Below are 16,553 nucleotides of genomic sequence, written 5' to 3'. Positions count from 1 at the left end.
GCTGATACATTAATTCTTTCTCAGTAATATGTGGCTCAAATATTTTGTCTAAGTCTTGAATGTCTTTTCTTTCAATTGTCTTTTGGTGAAAAGAAGTGTTTCACTTAAATGAGTGAAGAGCACTAAGAAATAGTGTTGATGAGGTCATGAAAAGATTCCTCTATATTTTTTTCTAAAAAGTTGAAGTTTTGTTTCTTACACATAAGCTTTCAATAATAACAAAAACATCAGTAACTACAACTAACATTTACATGCCATGTACTATATGCCAGAAACTGTTCTTCATATATATTTATACAATACTTTTCAAAAAAGGCCTGCACTTTTTTCTGTTTTTACAGATTAGGAAACTTAACCACAACTTTTTAATTTTGTATTTGATGTACAATAGAGAGTCAATTACATTATTTTTAAGATGAATGCACAATCGCCCTTGCACCACTTCTTGAATCATTTATAATTTCCCTATTGATCTGATAGGACACCATCACACATCAAGTTTCCATCCCTCAGTGGGCATGTTTCAAAGATGTCTCCTGTATTGCTTTGGCATTCTGCTTTATCTTCGCACCAATATTATACTCTGTTAATTGTTATAGCTTTATAGTAAATACTGATATAAGGCAAGTGCCTCACCTTCTTCTAAAGTGCCTTGAATATTCATGGTCCTTTGTTAATCTACATAAATTATGGAATTAGCTTGTCAAGATCCATAGAAACTTCCTTCAGTTTAAATGGAATTATGATAAATTTACAGATTAATTGGAGGAGAATTGAAATCTGCAAGACATTGAGTTTTCCTTTTAATGAACATGAATTTATTTGTATTTCAATAAAAACTTTAATGATTTGACCCATAAGGGTTATACATTTTTCCTAGGTTTGTTCTTGGGTACCTTATAATTTTTAATGCTATTGTAAATTCTATTTTTTTGAAAACATACATTTTCTACCTGTTTTCTGATGGTGTATCATTTTCCCTTGGTTTTATAGCACCAGTTATGACCTGCACTGTAATGGTGACTAGAGGCAGTGAAACTGAGCATCCTTGTCTTGTTTCTCATCTTAAAGGGGCAGCTTTTGATATTTTGCTGTTAGCCATCAAATTTGTAAGTTTTTGATAGATACCTTTGTAGATTCATTCGCAGTTTGCTAAGAACATTTATCAGGAATAGGTGCATTTTTCCAAATGCTATTTCTGCCATTTTGAGGCTATGTGCCCCAGAAAAGCCATGTTGTAATCCTGATCCTATCTTGTGAGGCCATACCTACTGTTTAGGGTGGAGACCTTTGACTGGATTGTTTCCATGGACAGTGACCCACTCAATTGTGGGTGTGGCCTTTTGTTTCCATGGAGGTGTGACACACACAATTGTGAATGTGGCCTGTTGATGAAATGGGTGGGTCTCGATTAATCTACTGGAGAATTTTAAAAGGTGAAACATTTTTGAGAAACTTCAGATGCACGTGCTTGGACACAGTTGCCCAGAGCTAACAGAGACACAGACCTTTGGAGGTGTTTGGAATGCCAACAGAGAGAGCAAACACCTAGACACGGACATTTGAAGAGGCAGAGTCCAGAAGACATTACCACGTCCCTTCCTATGAGATGCTAAGGAAGCCAGAACCCAGAGTTGTGTCCTGGGGGAGTTAAATAAATAAAGGCCCACAGAAGCTTAGAAAGGAAACCACTTTCATCAAAAGCTAAAAAGAAATGGAACCGGGAACAAGGACAGGCAGAAGACAAACACATGCCTCTCCATGTGACAGACATCAGCCTTTCTCTGGATTCAAGGTATCTGTCTCTGGATGCCTTAGTTTGGGCATTTTTATGGCCATAGAACTGTAAACTTGTAACTTAATCAATTCCCTTTTTAAAACCATTCCATTTCTAGTATATTACTTTCCAGAAGCATTAGCAAACCAAAACAATATTATTGTATCTCCTGAGATGATCATATGATTTTTGTCTTTTATATTAATATGATGAATTAATTAGATTAACACATTTTTCTACCATTAAATTATCTTTGTATTCCTGTAGTAAACTCAACCTTGATCGTGATGCATAATTTGCATATATAAGCTATTTAATATATATATATATATATATATTCCTGTATTTGTTTTGTTGATATTTTTGCCTAGGATTTTTGCATTTTTAATCATAAGGGAAATTAGTCTCTAATTTTCCAATTTCATCTACTTTTTGAATGCTTGATACAACTGGTTGAAATCACTTTGTAGTTTCTGAAGGGAAGATTGTAACTACAGATTTCATTTCTTAATTAGAATAAGGAAACATTTGTTTTGGTTTTGATGCTCTATTTTTATTTTGTATTCGTTCTTGAAAATTTTCTAATGCATTGGCTTTAAATAACATGTAGATTTAATTTGTTTCTTTTAAATAATTGTTATATAGAGAAAACTGTCTTCCTTTTATTAATAATATGATTCACATATGCTGTGCTGGTTTGAACAGATTATGTTCCTTAGAAAAACCATGTTATAATTCTGATCCCATCATGTGGAGCAGTGACTTCTTTTAAACCCTATACAGTACTGTATGTTGGAAATTTGATTAGATTATATCCAAGGAGATGTGACTCTACCCATTCCACATGGGTCTTGATTAGTTTGCTGGAATCCTTTGAAAGAGGAACTATTTTGGAGAAACTTCAGAACCATGGGAGAGCAGCAGAGCAAAATCATGAGAATTGACAAGATAATGATGAGAGCAGAGGTCATGCAACCAGAGACCTTTGGAGATGAAGAAGGAATATGCCCTGGAGCTTCATGAAACAAGAATCCTTGAGAGAAAACTAGCAGACAGCACCCTGCTTGCCATGTGCCTTTTCAGTTCAGAAAGAAACCCTGAACTTCATCAGCCCTTCTTGAGTGAAGGTAACCTCTTCTTGGTGCCTTAATTTGGACATTTTTATAGACTTACTTTAATTAGTACATTTTCATGGCCTTAGAACTGTAAATTTGCAACTCAGTAAATTCCCCCCTTTTAAAAGCCATTCCATTTCTGGTATATCACATCCTGACAGCTAGTAAACTAGGAAATATGCCTCCTCCATTTTTTCTTGGGAAGTTTGCAAATCTCTTGCCTATTTTCTTAACATATTAAAAGCAATAATTTTCAGCTTTGTTTGTCAATTGTATCTTTGTTTTGTACTTCATTGGTTTCCACTCATGCCTTCATTATCTCCTCATATCAGCTTTCTTTGGGGTTATTTTCTATTCTTTCCCTAACTTATTAAGTTGGACATGGACACTTAACTGATTATTTGTAGGATTTTCTTTATTCTTCCATTGGGAATCTTCAGTTCTTTACTTGCCAAAGAGCATTCCAAATAAAGGAGCTACAGGAAGATGGGGGGACTGAGACAACAAAGTCTAGAAGGATTGGCAGAGCATAGACCCAGAGGCTGTGAAATAACCATCATTTCAGAGAATGGCCAGACCCCCCATGGCCACATATATCCAAAAGCCACAGCTACCACCAACAGTACAACATATTACATCACCGCTCCCTTCTCCAAGAACCCCAGGGAAGGGAAAGAAGAGCTTTCAAAATAGTGATAAAAGTAATCACTTCATGTACAAATAACCACAGAACTCTGCACTATAATGATAAAAATAAGGCATATCATTTACAGAGCAAGGAAAACATCTGAAAAGGATCAACCTTTGTCAGTTATTTTCATAAAGACTTTATATGCACTGTCTAATTTAATCCTCACAAAACAAATGAGATGTGAGTTATTATGTTTTTTTTTCATGTAAGGAACTAAAGCACTAGTAGGTGAAGTATCTCTCCAGTACAGACCTCTCCCCTGAATACTAGAACGATCAGTTCAAAAATCTTGTTGTTTCTACCTTCACAAAATATGCACCTTCACCACATCACCTTTAACCAAGCCACCAGGATCTTTCAATTGGATTACTGCCTTCTCCCTGCTTGTATCCTCCTACACACTAGTCCCAACATGGTACCCATAGGGAGTCTTTTAATGCATGCACCATATCATGTCATTTTCTGTAAAACTTTTCCATTTCTCTCCATTTCCCATAGAGCAAGGGCCAAAATCTTCACAATGGCCTAGAAAGTCTTAACTTAAACAATATGGTTACTTCTCAGACATCATCTCTTCTAATTAACTCCTCTGGCCAGATGGCCTACTTGCTCTCCCTGAAAGATACCGGGTAGAATCTTCATCTCCTTTGAATCTCTGCTTAAATATCACCTTGTGACATCACCTGTTACCTGTTCACAATATTCAAATTAAAGCACTCCCATCGTGCACGTCCCCAATCCCTCTCAGCTTCTTCAATTTAAATTGTCCATATCTTGTTCTATTTTTTCTTTCAGATTATCATCATTTAATATATTACTCAATATACTTATCATGTATTTCTTATATTATCTGTTTCTACCCTCTAATAGAGCTATAAAATCCAAAAAGGGAGAAATTTTTTAATCTCTTGATCACTACTCTCATAAATGCCTAGAACAGTGCTAATAGAAAGTAGGCACTCAACAAATATTTGTTACATGAACAAATAAAAAGGAAGAAAGTCAAATAAATAGTAAGTGGAGGAACAAGGACTCAACCAGGGCTTTTTGCGTCTGTAGTACACCTTTAATCACTTAAACTTTAAAAATAAACTCAAGAGGAGACTTCTGGGAAGATGGCTGAATAAAGTAGCTCTTGTTCAGTCCTGCTCCAAGGAAAAATTAGAGAAGGGATGGGTGGGTGACTGAGACAATGATTCAAGAGTACAACTGACCTGGGAGAGCCTTTTGTACCACATAAGGCAGCCCTGGTTGCAGAGGCTGAGGAACTGAGAAGCACAAAGCTGGAGCCTGGCACTGAGGTACAGAGCCCACAGGAGTGCATGGATGGGAGCCGGGGACTAGGAAGTAAGCCAGGCCATGCTCCTTGAATGTACCACCCTCACCAGCACAGCCCTGTGCCCAGTGGCTCACCCCATACCCCATGCACCTGAACACCATCACCCACTCCCATTCCCTGCACTCCAGGTGCCCCCACCCCACCAGCCCCCAGTGCGCATACCTGCCCCACACCCCCAACCCAAATGCAGCCCAACCCACTCTCCAGCAACCCTCCCAAGCACTATCTTCCCCTCCCTGTCCCCTGTAGGCTGTTGCCACTGCATAAAGGCTACAGGTACTAATTTCCATACCCAAGCTACCCCTGCCCCCTGTCCCATACTGTCGCACAGCCTCACCCCACCCTCTCCTGAGCTCTGCGCATCAGTTTACAACAGTCCTAGTCCCACACATGTGCCCGGGACCCCAACTACCTCCTTCAGCACTGGGAACTTCAGTTTATGGCACTTCTACACCCATACATGCATGCAGCCACCAATCACATATTTCAGCTCTGGGAACTGCAGTTTATGGCAGTCCTAGAACCGCACAGCCCTCAGTCATACTCCGCAGCTCTGAGAAAATACTCACCAGCACTGCCAGATCACATCTGCCCCCAACAAACGAAGGCATAACACCTACCTGCTGCCACAGCTCTACACATGCACACAAAGGGCCCCACGGCCTAAACCAGTGAACCTCAGGGTTATGCCTCCCAGACTGGTGCACCCACACAGATACATCCTCCCTGGTCGCTGGGTGCCCACATTCACAAGCATCAGTGTAACATCCCCAACCCGTGCCTATACCTGCCCTGAAATGAATTACTGCACTGTTGTGCCCCACTCCATACATTGCTCCCTGCTGCACATCCATCCTGCAAATGCAAGGTCTTAGATTACTGAAATAAATGAACTCCCACAGTAAATCAATCACGATATTTACATGTGATAAAAAAACAGAAGATCACTAGACATATTACAAAGCAGACACATATAGCTTTGCCTAATAACAAAATTAAAACTCCAGAGGAGACACAGACGTTGGAACAACCAACCAAAGATGTTCATATAATTCCATTTAATAAAATAAGTGGGATGGCAAGTGACATAAAGGAGATCAAGAAGACAGAAGAGCATAAAGAGGAATTGGAGAGAATAAATAGAAAAATAGTGGATATCACAGAGATTAAAGACTCTGTTGACCAAATAAAAAACATGTTAGAGGCACACAACACCAGATTTGAAGAGACAGAAGAAAGAATAAGCAATATAGAAGACAGGATAACGGGCTTTGAAGATTCAAAACAGCAAATGGCAAAAAAGATGGAAAAATTTGAATAGGATCTCAGGGAAATGACAGTCAAAACAAAGTGCACAAATATAGGAATCACTGGTGTCCCAGATGGAGAGGAGAGGAGTCCAGGGCTAGGAAGAGTAGTTGAGGATATCATGAGAGAAAACTTCCCAACCCTTACAAAGGACAGACATTTACAAGTCAAAGAAACCCAATGAACTACAAACAGAACAAATCCAAATAGGCCTTCACCAAGACATATACTAATCAATCTGTCAAATGGTGAGGAGAAGAAGAAAATTCTAAAAGCAACAAGAGAAAAACAATCTACCACATACAAAAGAAATCACATAAGACTCAGTTCAGACTACTCAACTAGCACCATGGAGGTGAGAAGGCAGTGGTGTGATATATTTAAGACCTAGAAAGAGTAAGGCTTCCAGCACAAGAATTCTGTATCCAGTCAAATTATCCTTCAAATATGAGGGAGAGGTTAAAGTTTTCACAGACAAACAAATTCTGAAAGAATTTGCCAGCAAGAGACCAGTCCTACAAGAAATACTAGAAGGAGTTCTGCCAGATGAAAAAAAACAGAAGGAGGAGGTCTGGAGGAGAGCACAGAATTTAAGAGTACCAGTGAGGGTAATTTAAAGGTTAAAAAGAGAATGAGGGAAAAGAATATATAGATCTGACAAATAAATAAAAAAGAAAAGAGGGTGGAGTCAAGGAACACCTTTTCAGTAATAACTTTGAATGTTAACTGACTAAACTTACCAATTAAAACATACAGATTGGAAGAATGGATTAAGAAACATAACCCATTTATATGCTGCTTACAAGAGACTCAGCTTAGATGCAAGGATACAAATAGATTGAAAGTGAAAGGATGAAAAAAAATTTTCCACGCAAGTTGTAACCAAAAGAAAGCAGGAATAGCTGTACTAATATCAGATAAAATAGACTTTCAATGTAAAGACATCATAAGAGACAAAGAAGGACACTATATACTAATCAAATGATCAATTCACCAAGAAGATATACTAATCATAAATGTTTATGCTCCCAATCAAGGAATTCCAAAGTACAAGAGACAGATATTGGCAAAACTGAAGGGAGCAATAGATGTTTCAACAGTTACAGTGGGAGACTTCAATATACCACTCTCCTCTATAGATAGAACAGCCAGACAGAAGAACAGCAAGGAAATTGAGAAGTTAAATAACTTGATAAATGAATTAGACTAAACAGACCTATATAGGTCATTGCACCCCAAAACACAAGGATATACATTCTTCTCTAGTGCTCTTGGAACATTCTTCAGAATAGATCATTTCACATACATGGAAATGTATCTCATAGGAAAGAGATTTCACAAACCCACATCACCAAAGTAAAGATTTCAAGCCTTCTCTCTTATGCTTGTTACAGAAGACATCAGAAAACTTGTGCTCCACTTGGGCAGCACATCAGTTTTCCTCCAGATTCCTCCTAGCTGTGATGTCAAGCCTGGGGGTGAAAAAGTGGGAATTATTGAAAGATCACAGGCCAAATATTTGGGATCAATGACGTTGATTAAAAGGCTTCACTCATTCCCAAAGTGGGACTTATTTGGAGCTTTATGTGCTATGTCAAAGGGTGGTAGGAAACAAGGCTATGAGTCAGTTACATATCTCAGGCACCATTGTGTAAGTGCACATATACACACACACACACACACACACACACACACACAGAAATAACAAAGAAAATATGTATATACCTATATTATACTTGCACCACAAAAACACACAGATCCATCAGTTAAATATATATATGCAAACTTATCATCATATAGTTACACCTTGGCAAATGATAAATTTCCAGCTGACTTTGAACTGTCCCACTTCCTGGTGAACTCAAACACCTTCAGACCACTGTGCTGAGTCTCTGCATCTGTTGACACCAAGAACAAAAGAATACGTGAAATATGGTGAGCTCACAGTCTCTAGAACTCTCTAGGCATGACCTTGAGCTTCACATTAATGAGCAGTAGATTTCCTTTTTACCAACCGGTGAGGACTCAGAAAAAGTCCTTAAGCTCCTGGCCAAAACACACTGTAGTAAGCTAATTGCCTCCAATTTCCCATCAGACCTTGGCCAGGAGCCTGGGCAGGGACTGAAGGGACTGGACAAGTAAAGACACCAAAGAAGTTGTCTCAATTATTAAGGACAACCAGAGCTTCTCTCTGCCTGTTCAGAGTCCCCAATGAAAGCAGGGCTCAGGCATCATCTGATTTTGATATAGCCCATGCACCGGGTCAGAAAAATCTGGAATTGGGTCTGCACAATGTCACTCACTGTCTATTGACCCTGAGCAAGAAAGTAACTTCTCTCAGCCTTCTTTCCTTAGCCAAAAGTGCAGACAATAACATCATTGCCACCTATGAGGCTATAATTAAAATTATATGAGGTTTAGCCTACTAAAGCACGAGTACACAATAAAATTAATTTTGATTATAATAATCTTTCAATCAGACATGTAATATAATTATAACCCTCCTGGAATGTGGCGGGAGTGTGGTAGATTGAATTCACCCCTGCTCCATGGGACAAGATAGCGGATAGGTAGAGAATGACCAACAGTGCACCCCAGTTGGGCGAGTGATCATACAGTAGTCCCCAGTGTTTCTTGGGGAGGAGAAAGGTGGGGGTGGGGATCAGATGTGGCGAGTAGGGTGGGTCCAATCGGCGTAATCCCCAATAGGGGCCCAACAACCACGCATGGGGAGATGCAAATCAAAGGGAACTGACCATCCCTCCGCTCCAGCCTGCCCCAGCTGCTGCTGCCTGGGGAAACGTCCCCGAGTGCCCCCTCAGCCAGCAGCGCCCGTGGGGAGCCCAGAGGCAGGCCTGGTCATCAACTAGCAAGTGTCATGGCCCTTGGGCGCTGGGAACCATCGCCCAGCCGGATGTCGCAGATGTGCATTCTTTTGCGCACGGTGTGTGTGTGTGTGGGGGGGGGGGGGGGTGGCGATCCACGGGAAACCAGGCGTTGCAGGTCTACTGCTCTCCCTGTCCCGAGCGCTGCGTCAACCATCCCACCAAGCACGCTGTCTTCCCAGCCGGCCCCTGAGGCTGAGGAGGGGCGGGCCCTAGGGGAGGCGGTGCGTAGGACTGCCACCTGGTGCTGAGAAGCAGTAAGTACAGGCTTTCAAAATCCCTTTCAGCCTAGGGTTTTCCTTTTTATCTTTTATTTTTCTCTTTTTCTAAATATACTTTTTTCTATATACATTTTATTAGTAGTATGATTATTATTTTTATTTTTATTTATATACTCTCTATATTTATATTTTATTGTTCTTTTATTTTTTGGTTTTTATTTCTTTTTTTTTATTCATTTTATTTTCTTTTGATTTATTTTTCTTTCCTTTTCTCTCCCTTCTCTGGACACCAGTCTGAGTGCATTCCCAATTTATCTTGGGTGTCTCCTTCTGACATTAGGCCTACTGCTATTGAGATGCGGTTCTCTTTAACATTTTTATTACATTTTAATTTTATTATTATTTTTATGGGGAGGCTTGGGCCAAGAATCGAGTCTGGGTCTCCCACTTGGCGACTCTCAAGTAGAACTGTACCCCCTACATAAAGTCTGGGCCTTGGTTTGGCCGGGAATTAATGACAAATCAAGTGTAAAAGGAAACTTTCACTGCAAAACCCAGTACACAAAACTTTAGACAAATGAAGGAATCCAAATTGTAAAATAACCTTTCTAAGAAAATCAAATGTCCCAAACACAACAGAAAATCACAATGCATGTGAAGAATCAAGCAAAAACAGCCCAGCCAAACAACCAAGTCAAAACCAAAACTTTAGAAACAGCACAGAATATGGAACAACTACACAAGGATATTTATAAGAAATAAATACCATCAGGAAGAAATAAGAAGAGCATAAAGAAGAATATGAAAGATTAAATAGAAAACTGGCAGATCTCATAGAGATGAAAGATACAGTAGACCAAGTTAGAAATATGCTAGAGACATAGGATAGCAGATTCAAAGAAGCAGAAGGAAGAATAAATGAGCTGGAACAGAACAATTGAACCAGAGTGCACAAAAGAATAAATGGCAAGAAAGATGGAAAAAATAGAACTGAGTCCTAAGGAAATGATGCACAGAAAAAGGTACACAAATATAGGAATCATCGGGTGTCCCAAAAGGAGAAGAGAAGAGGAAAGGCCTGGGAGAGTTAGTTGCAGAGATAATTGGGGAGAACTTTCCAACCCTTATAAAAGACATGAAAACACAAATCACAGGGGCCAACAACCTCCAAATAGAATAAAGCCAAATAGGACTACTCCAAGGTACATACTAATCGAACCGCCAAAGATTGAAGAGAAACAGAGAGTCCCGAAAGCACAAGAAAAGAAATGTGTGCTACATACAAGGGGAAACACGTGAGACTGAGTTTGGACTACTCAACAGGCACCATGGAAGCAAAAAGGCAGTGGTAGGATGTATTTAAGATCCTGAATGAGAAAGACTTCCAGCCAAGAATTCTTTATCCGGTCCTTCAAAATTGAGGGAGGGATTTTGACTGAGAGAACTAGTCAACAAAAGACCTTCCCTACAAGAGATACTAAAGGGAGTCCTGTCAGTTGAAAAAAATGACCAGAAAGGAAGGTCCAGAGGTGGGCACAGAATTGAAGAGTATCAGTAATGGTAACTTAACGGATAAAAAGATTGAAAGAGGAAAAAGGATATATGTATCTGACAAATGAGAGCTAAAGGATAAGATGATGGAGTCAAGAACTGTTTTTACCATAATAATTTGGAATGTTAAGAGACTAAACTCATCAATGAAAAGATACAGATTGGAAGAATGGATTTAAAAATATAATCCATCTATATGCTGTTTACAATAGATGCATCTTAGACCCAAGGACACAGTCAAATTGAAAGCAAAAGGATGGGAAAAGATGTTCTATGCAAGCTGTGACCAAAAGAAAGCAGGAACAGCTCTACTAATATCAGAAAAAACAGACTTTATATGTAAAGATGACATAAGAGATAAAGAACAACACTACATATTAATAAAGGATAATTCCCTGAGCAGATATAACAATCATAAATGTTTATGCTCTCAATCAAGGCGCTCCAAAGTACATGAGACAAATACTGCAAAACTGAAGGGAACTGTAGATATTTCAATAATAATAAGGGGACACTTCACTATAGCTAGAACAACCAACCAGATGCTCAATAAGGAAATAGAAACGCTAAACAAAGTGATAAATGAATTAGACTTAATAAACATATATAGATTACTACACTCCAAAACACCAGGAAATTCATTCTTTTTAGTGCACATAGGAGATTCTCCAGAATAGATCATATGCTGGGACATGCAATGAGTTTTTATCTAATAAGATTGAAATTATCCAAAGCACTTTCCCTGACCACAATGGAATGAAACTGGAAACTAACAATCACCAGTGAACCAGAATTTTCACAACTATGTGGAGATTAACCAACATATACTTAAATAATCACTGCGTCAAAAAAGAAATTGCTGGAGAAATTGGGTAAATGCATGGAGAGGAATGATAATAAGAAAACAACATATCAGAACTTGCTGGATGAAGCAAAGGCAGTGCTGAGAGGGAAATTTATTGCCATAAATGCCTATTAAAAAACAAGAATGAGCAAAAATTGAGGACTTAGCTGCACACTTGGAGAATTTAGAGAAAGAACAGCAAACTAACACCAAAGCAAATAGAAGAAGACAAATTAGATTAAGGCAGAAATAAGCAAACTGCTGAACAATAAAACAATAGAAAGAATCAACAAACTGAAAATTGATTCTTTGAGAAAATCAATAAAATTGATGGACTTGTAGCTAGACTAACAAAGAAGAAAGGAGAGAAGACATAATTAAACAAAATGAGAAATGAGATGGGGGAAAAATCCAACACAAAACAATGCAGAGTCTAAAGCAAGAAAGAATTTGGAAGAAGGAGGTGGGGTCTGTAGAGAGGGAAGGAGAGGAGGGAGAAATAGATTGAGAAATATATTAGAGGTGGTGGGAATGAGGAGAGAATACAAGAGCAAGTAAATATCTGGAAGGAATAATTTGAGTAGCTGGATCCAGCTATGCCTGAAGCCTGATGCACTCCAGGACTTTTTAGTTATGGGAGCCAGCAATTTGCTTTGATACCCTCAGCAGCCACTGTTTAAAGATATAGACAGAATTTTAAGATGGCCCCCACGATTCCAGGCCCTATATACACACCTTCGCCTATTTATTCTACCTATTTATTCTATCAAGAATCTAGACACCACTGTGAAAGAACTTTTCAGATGTAATTAAGATCCCAAATCATATGACCACTCAGGTGATCTAGGTGGACCTGACCTAATCACCCAAGACCTTTAAAAGCAGAGTGTTTTCTATGGCAGGTGGCAAAAGAGCAAGTCAGAGAGACATGCTCCTGTTGAGCTGGAATAAAGCAAACATTCATGTTTGCAAAAAAGCCTATGAGGGCCATGTGGCAAGGAAGTGCAGTGACCTCTAGTTGCTGAGAACCATCCCTAGCTGCCAGCAAGCAGGAAAATGGAACCTCAGTCCTAAGACCAAAAGGAAATGAATTTGGCCAACAATCAGTGCACTTGGAAGAGGACCCCAAACACCAGATGCAAACCATGGTTCTGTCTGAAATCATGATCTTGTCCTGGATTGGGCTACTCACCTGGGCATCTCTGCCTCGTCATGAGAACATACCCAGGCTAACTTAATGGGAAAGATATGAGAGAAAATTGGACCAGAATGGCCTACTCTGCTACAATTGACCCTGGGGGCACAAGACCTCAGCTAAAAGCCATCCATCTGCTTACCAGACATGTGGGCAACCCAGCTAAGACCAGCAGAACCACTCAAGCTAAAGCACTGATCCACAGAATCATGAGCTAAATAAATGTTTATACACGTTATTTTTCACATAAAAGAAGGAAAAAAAGTCAGTTGTGATGATAAAAAAATATTTAAGCCCTCTAACCTCCTATATTCTTGAGCAGCTAGAAGGAAAAATCTGAGGGGATCATACGGTAGCCCATGGCAAACTCTGGGATCTGTCCTGTAACTACTTGTTGAAGAGTGCTTTGAAAACTATTGCTTTTTTATTTCTTTGCTTTGTATATATGTTGTACTATACAATAAAAAAGTTGAAAAACAATGGCATGGTACTGGCACAAAGACAGAAGTATTTACCATTGGAATTGGATTGAGAGTGTGGCGATAGACCAGAAAATCTATGGACAATTGATCTTCTATAAGGCTCCCAAATCCACTGAACTGAGAGAGAGAAGTCTTTTCAATAAATGTGCATGGGAGAATTGGATATCAATAGCAAAAGAATGAAAGAGGACCCCTTCCTCACACCTTATGCAAAAATTAATTGAAAATGGATTAAAGACCTAAATATAAGAACCAGTACCTTAAAACTTCTAGAAGAAAACGCAGAGAAGCATCTTCAAGATTTAGTAATAGGAGGTAACTTAAACTTTACACCTAAAGCACAAGCAGCAAAAGAAAAACAAATAGACAAAGTGCATGGGTAGTTCAGTGGTTAGAATGCCCGCCTTTCATGCGGGAGACCTGGGTTCAATTCCTGGACCATGCACCCCCCCAAAAAAAATAGGCAAATGAAAACACCTTAAGATCAAGAGCTTCTGTGCCTCAAAGGGCTTTGTCAAAAGGTGAAGAGGAAGGCAACTCAGTGGGAGAAAATATTTGGAAACCACATATTGGATAAAAGCTTGATATCCTGTGTGCATAAACAAATTATATAGCTCAACAACAAAAAACAAACAACCCAATTATAAAATGGGGAGAGGATATGAATCGACACTTTTCTGAAGAGCAAATCCAGAAGGCTAAAAAGCACATGAAGAGATCTCAATTTCATTAGCTGTAAGGGAAATGCTAATGAAGACTACAGTGAGATGTCTCCTCACACCTGTAAGAATGGCTGATATTAAACAGAAAACTTCAAATGTTAGAGAGGATGTGGAGAAATTGGAACACTTATTCCCTATTAGTAGGAATGTATAAAGGTGCAGCTGCTAGGAAAACAGTTTGGCAACTCCTCAGAAATTAAATATTGAGTTGCCCTATGTTCTAGTTTGCTAGCTGCTGGAATGCAACACACCAGAGATGGATTGGCTTTTAATAAAAGGGGATTTATTTTGTTGGTTCTTCAGAGGAAAGGCAGCTAACTTTCCACTGAGGTTCTTTCTTACGTGGAAGGCACAGGATGGTCTCTGCTGGTCTTCTCTCCAGGCCCCTGGGTTCCAACAACTTTCCCCAGGGTTCTTTCTTTCTCCATCTCCAAGGGCCTGGGCTGAGCTGCAAGTGCTGAGATGAGGAATGCCAAGCTGCTAGGCTGTGCTATGTTGCGATCTCTCATTTAAGCACCAGCCAATTAAGTCAAACGTCACTCATTGCAGCAGACACGCCTCCTAGTGATTGCAGATGTAATTGGCAACAGATGAGGTTCACGTGTACCCTTGGCTTATGTCCGCAGCAACAAGATTAGGTATGCTCACCTGGCCAAGTTGACAACTGAATCTAACTAACACACCCTATGACCCAGTAATACCACTACTCTGTATATACCCAGAAGAGCTGAAAGCAGTGACACGAACAGACATTTGCACACTGATGTTCATAGCAGCACTATTCACAATTGCCAGAAGATGAAAACAATACAAGTGCCTATCAACAGATGAGTGGATAAGCAAAATGTGGTATATACATAAGATAGGATATTATGCAGCAGTAAGCCGAAATGGTGTACTGAATCATAGCACAACCTGGATGAATCTTGAGAACATGATGCTGACTGAACTACATCAGATACGAAAGGGCAGATACTGTGTGAGTCCACTGTTATGATTCTGGTAAGGTAATCTCAGAAGTTACACAGTAAAATATAGTAGACCTAGAGGGACACAAAACCTAGAGATGAGGGAGAAGCTACCCCATGAATTTGAACCTACATGCGAGGGAGAAGATAGAAGTGATGGTAACTAATCAGTGGGGTTATAAGTAATGTTGCCATATTGAAGATGAATATGATTGAAAGGGGATTATAGTACCATGTATCCCACTGATAAATAAGTTCTTGTATGAACTATTTCAAGGTTTGATATGGGACAAAGAGTCGATAGTAGAGCAGTATGGGAGAAAACTAAAAATACATGCCCTGACCAACACTCAACAGGAAGACATCAGCAATACCACAACACTACCAGGGGCAACTAATTAGGAGGGAGGGACAAGTAATAAGGGGTAGTTTTGATTTGATAGCTGGTGACACTGGGTTTGCCCATTCTTTGTCATTATAGACCAATGAAAATGTCTAAAATTGAGAATATTGCTGGCTGTACAACCAAGTGAGGATAATGGAAGACATGGTTTATTTTGGACACTATCCATGATTCCCAATAGATGGAAGGAGCCAAAGGGTAAAATGACTGAGAAACACAATGGCAAACAGTGATTCATTTATATGATGGAATACGGTGTGACTACAAAAAGGAAGGACATCAAGAGGCGCACGATGAACTGATTAAGCCTTGGGGACAATGTGTTGTACAAAATAAGCCAAAGAACAAATGTGCTAAAGTCTCTTTCAGAAAACACTTTTAAGAAAATTGGAGCCTAGATTGTAAGCACTTATAGCAACCACACTTGGTCTGAGTTGTAAGTGTATTTCTACATTCTGAGACCCTGAGCTATATGTGTATCGCCTGGTATTTCCCTGGATCTTTGAGTAACTCTGTGACACCTAAGACCCAGGAATGGAGTGCTGCAGGCCTGAATGTTAGCCTAGCTATATATAATAACATTTAAAGTAACCGAAAAAGAGATCAGGCCTCAATTCAAAGCCAATCTGACTTGGTCTAAGGTAAAAAAGAATACAGTATATGTATTATAGATCTTTCATCTACTATTTGAGACCAAAGGTAGAGAGGTTTACTATGTCTAGAACCTAAGTTTTCTGTAACATATAGTCTAGATACAACCTGTCTGGATAGCTCATTTGAACAACCCAATCTCCTGGAGTCCAGAACAAGAATGAGGCCTTGTAATTCTGTATAGCATAATGTAATACCAGGATACATCTCAGACTATGGTGGGCTGATAATTAAAAAGTTCTGGTAGAGGGAGAAGCAGTGACTGCGGGGCCAACAGCTTGGAAGGCAACATACAAAGAGGCCTCTGAGGGGTGATGCCGTGACTGCTGAGGCAGGCCCAGGAGCCCAGTGGGTCCCAGCCCTCAGCCCCTCCCTCTGAGCCCATGCTTTCAAACACCACC

At 39.5% G+C, this 16,553-nt stretch overlaps 1 non-coding gene across 1 annotated transcript; it reads left to right on the top strand.

Annotated features, from left to right (window-relative positions):
* The first annotated feature begins 13,781 nt into the window (after positions 1-13,781).
* Positions 13,782-13,853, top strand: TRNAE-UUC (transfer RNA glutamic acid (anticodon UUC)). The gene has a single exon. It is a non-coding gene; the product is annotated as a tRNA-Glu (tRNA).
* Positions 13,854-16,553: the final 2,700 nt, after the last annotated feature.

This window comes from Tamandua tetradactyla, chromosome 2, assembly GCF_023851605.1.
Source record: "Tamandua tetradactyla isolate mTamTet1 chromosome 2, mTamTet1.pri, whole genome shotgun sequence".
Lineage (NCBI taxonomy): Eukaryota > Metazoa > Chordata > Mammalia > Pilosa > Myrmecophagidae > Tamandua > Tamandua tetradactyla.
The sequence above is the reverse complement of the archived record's forward strand: the minus strand, read 5'-3'. Positions and strand labels throughout refer to the sequence as shown.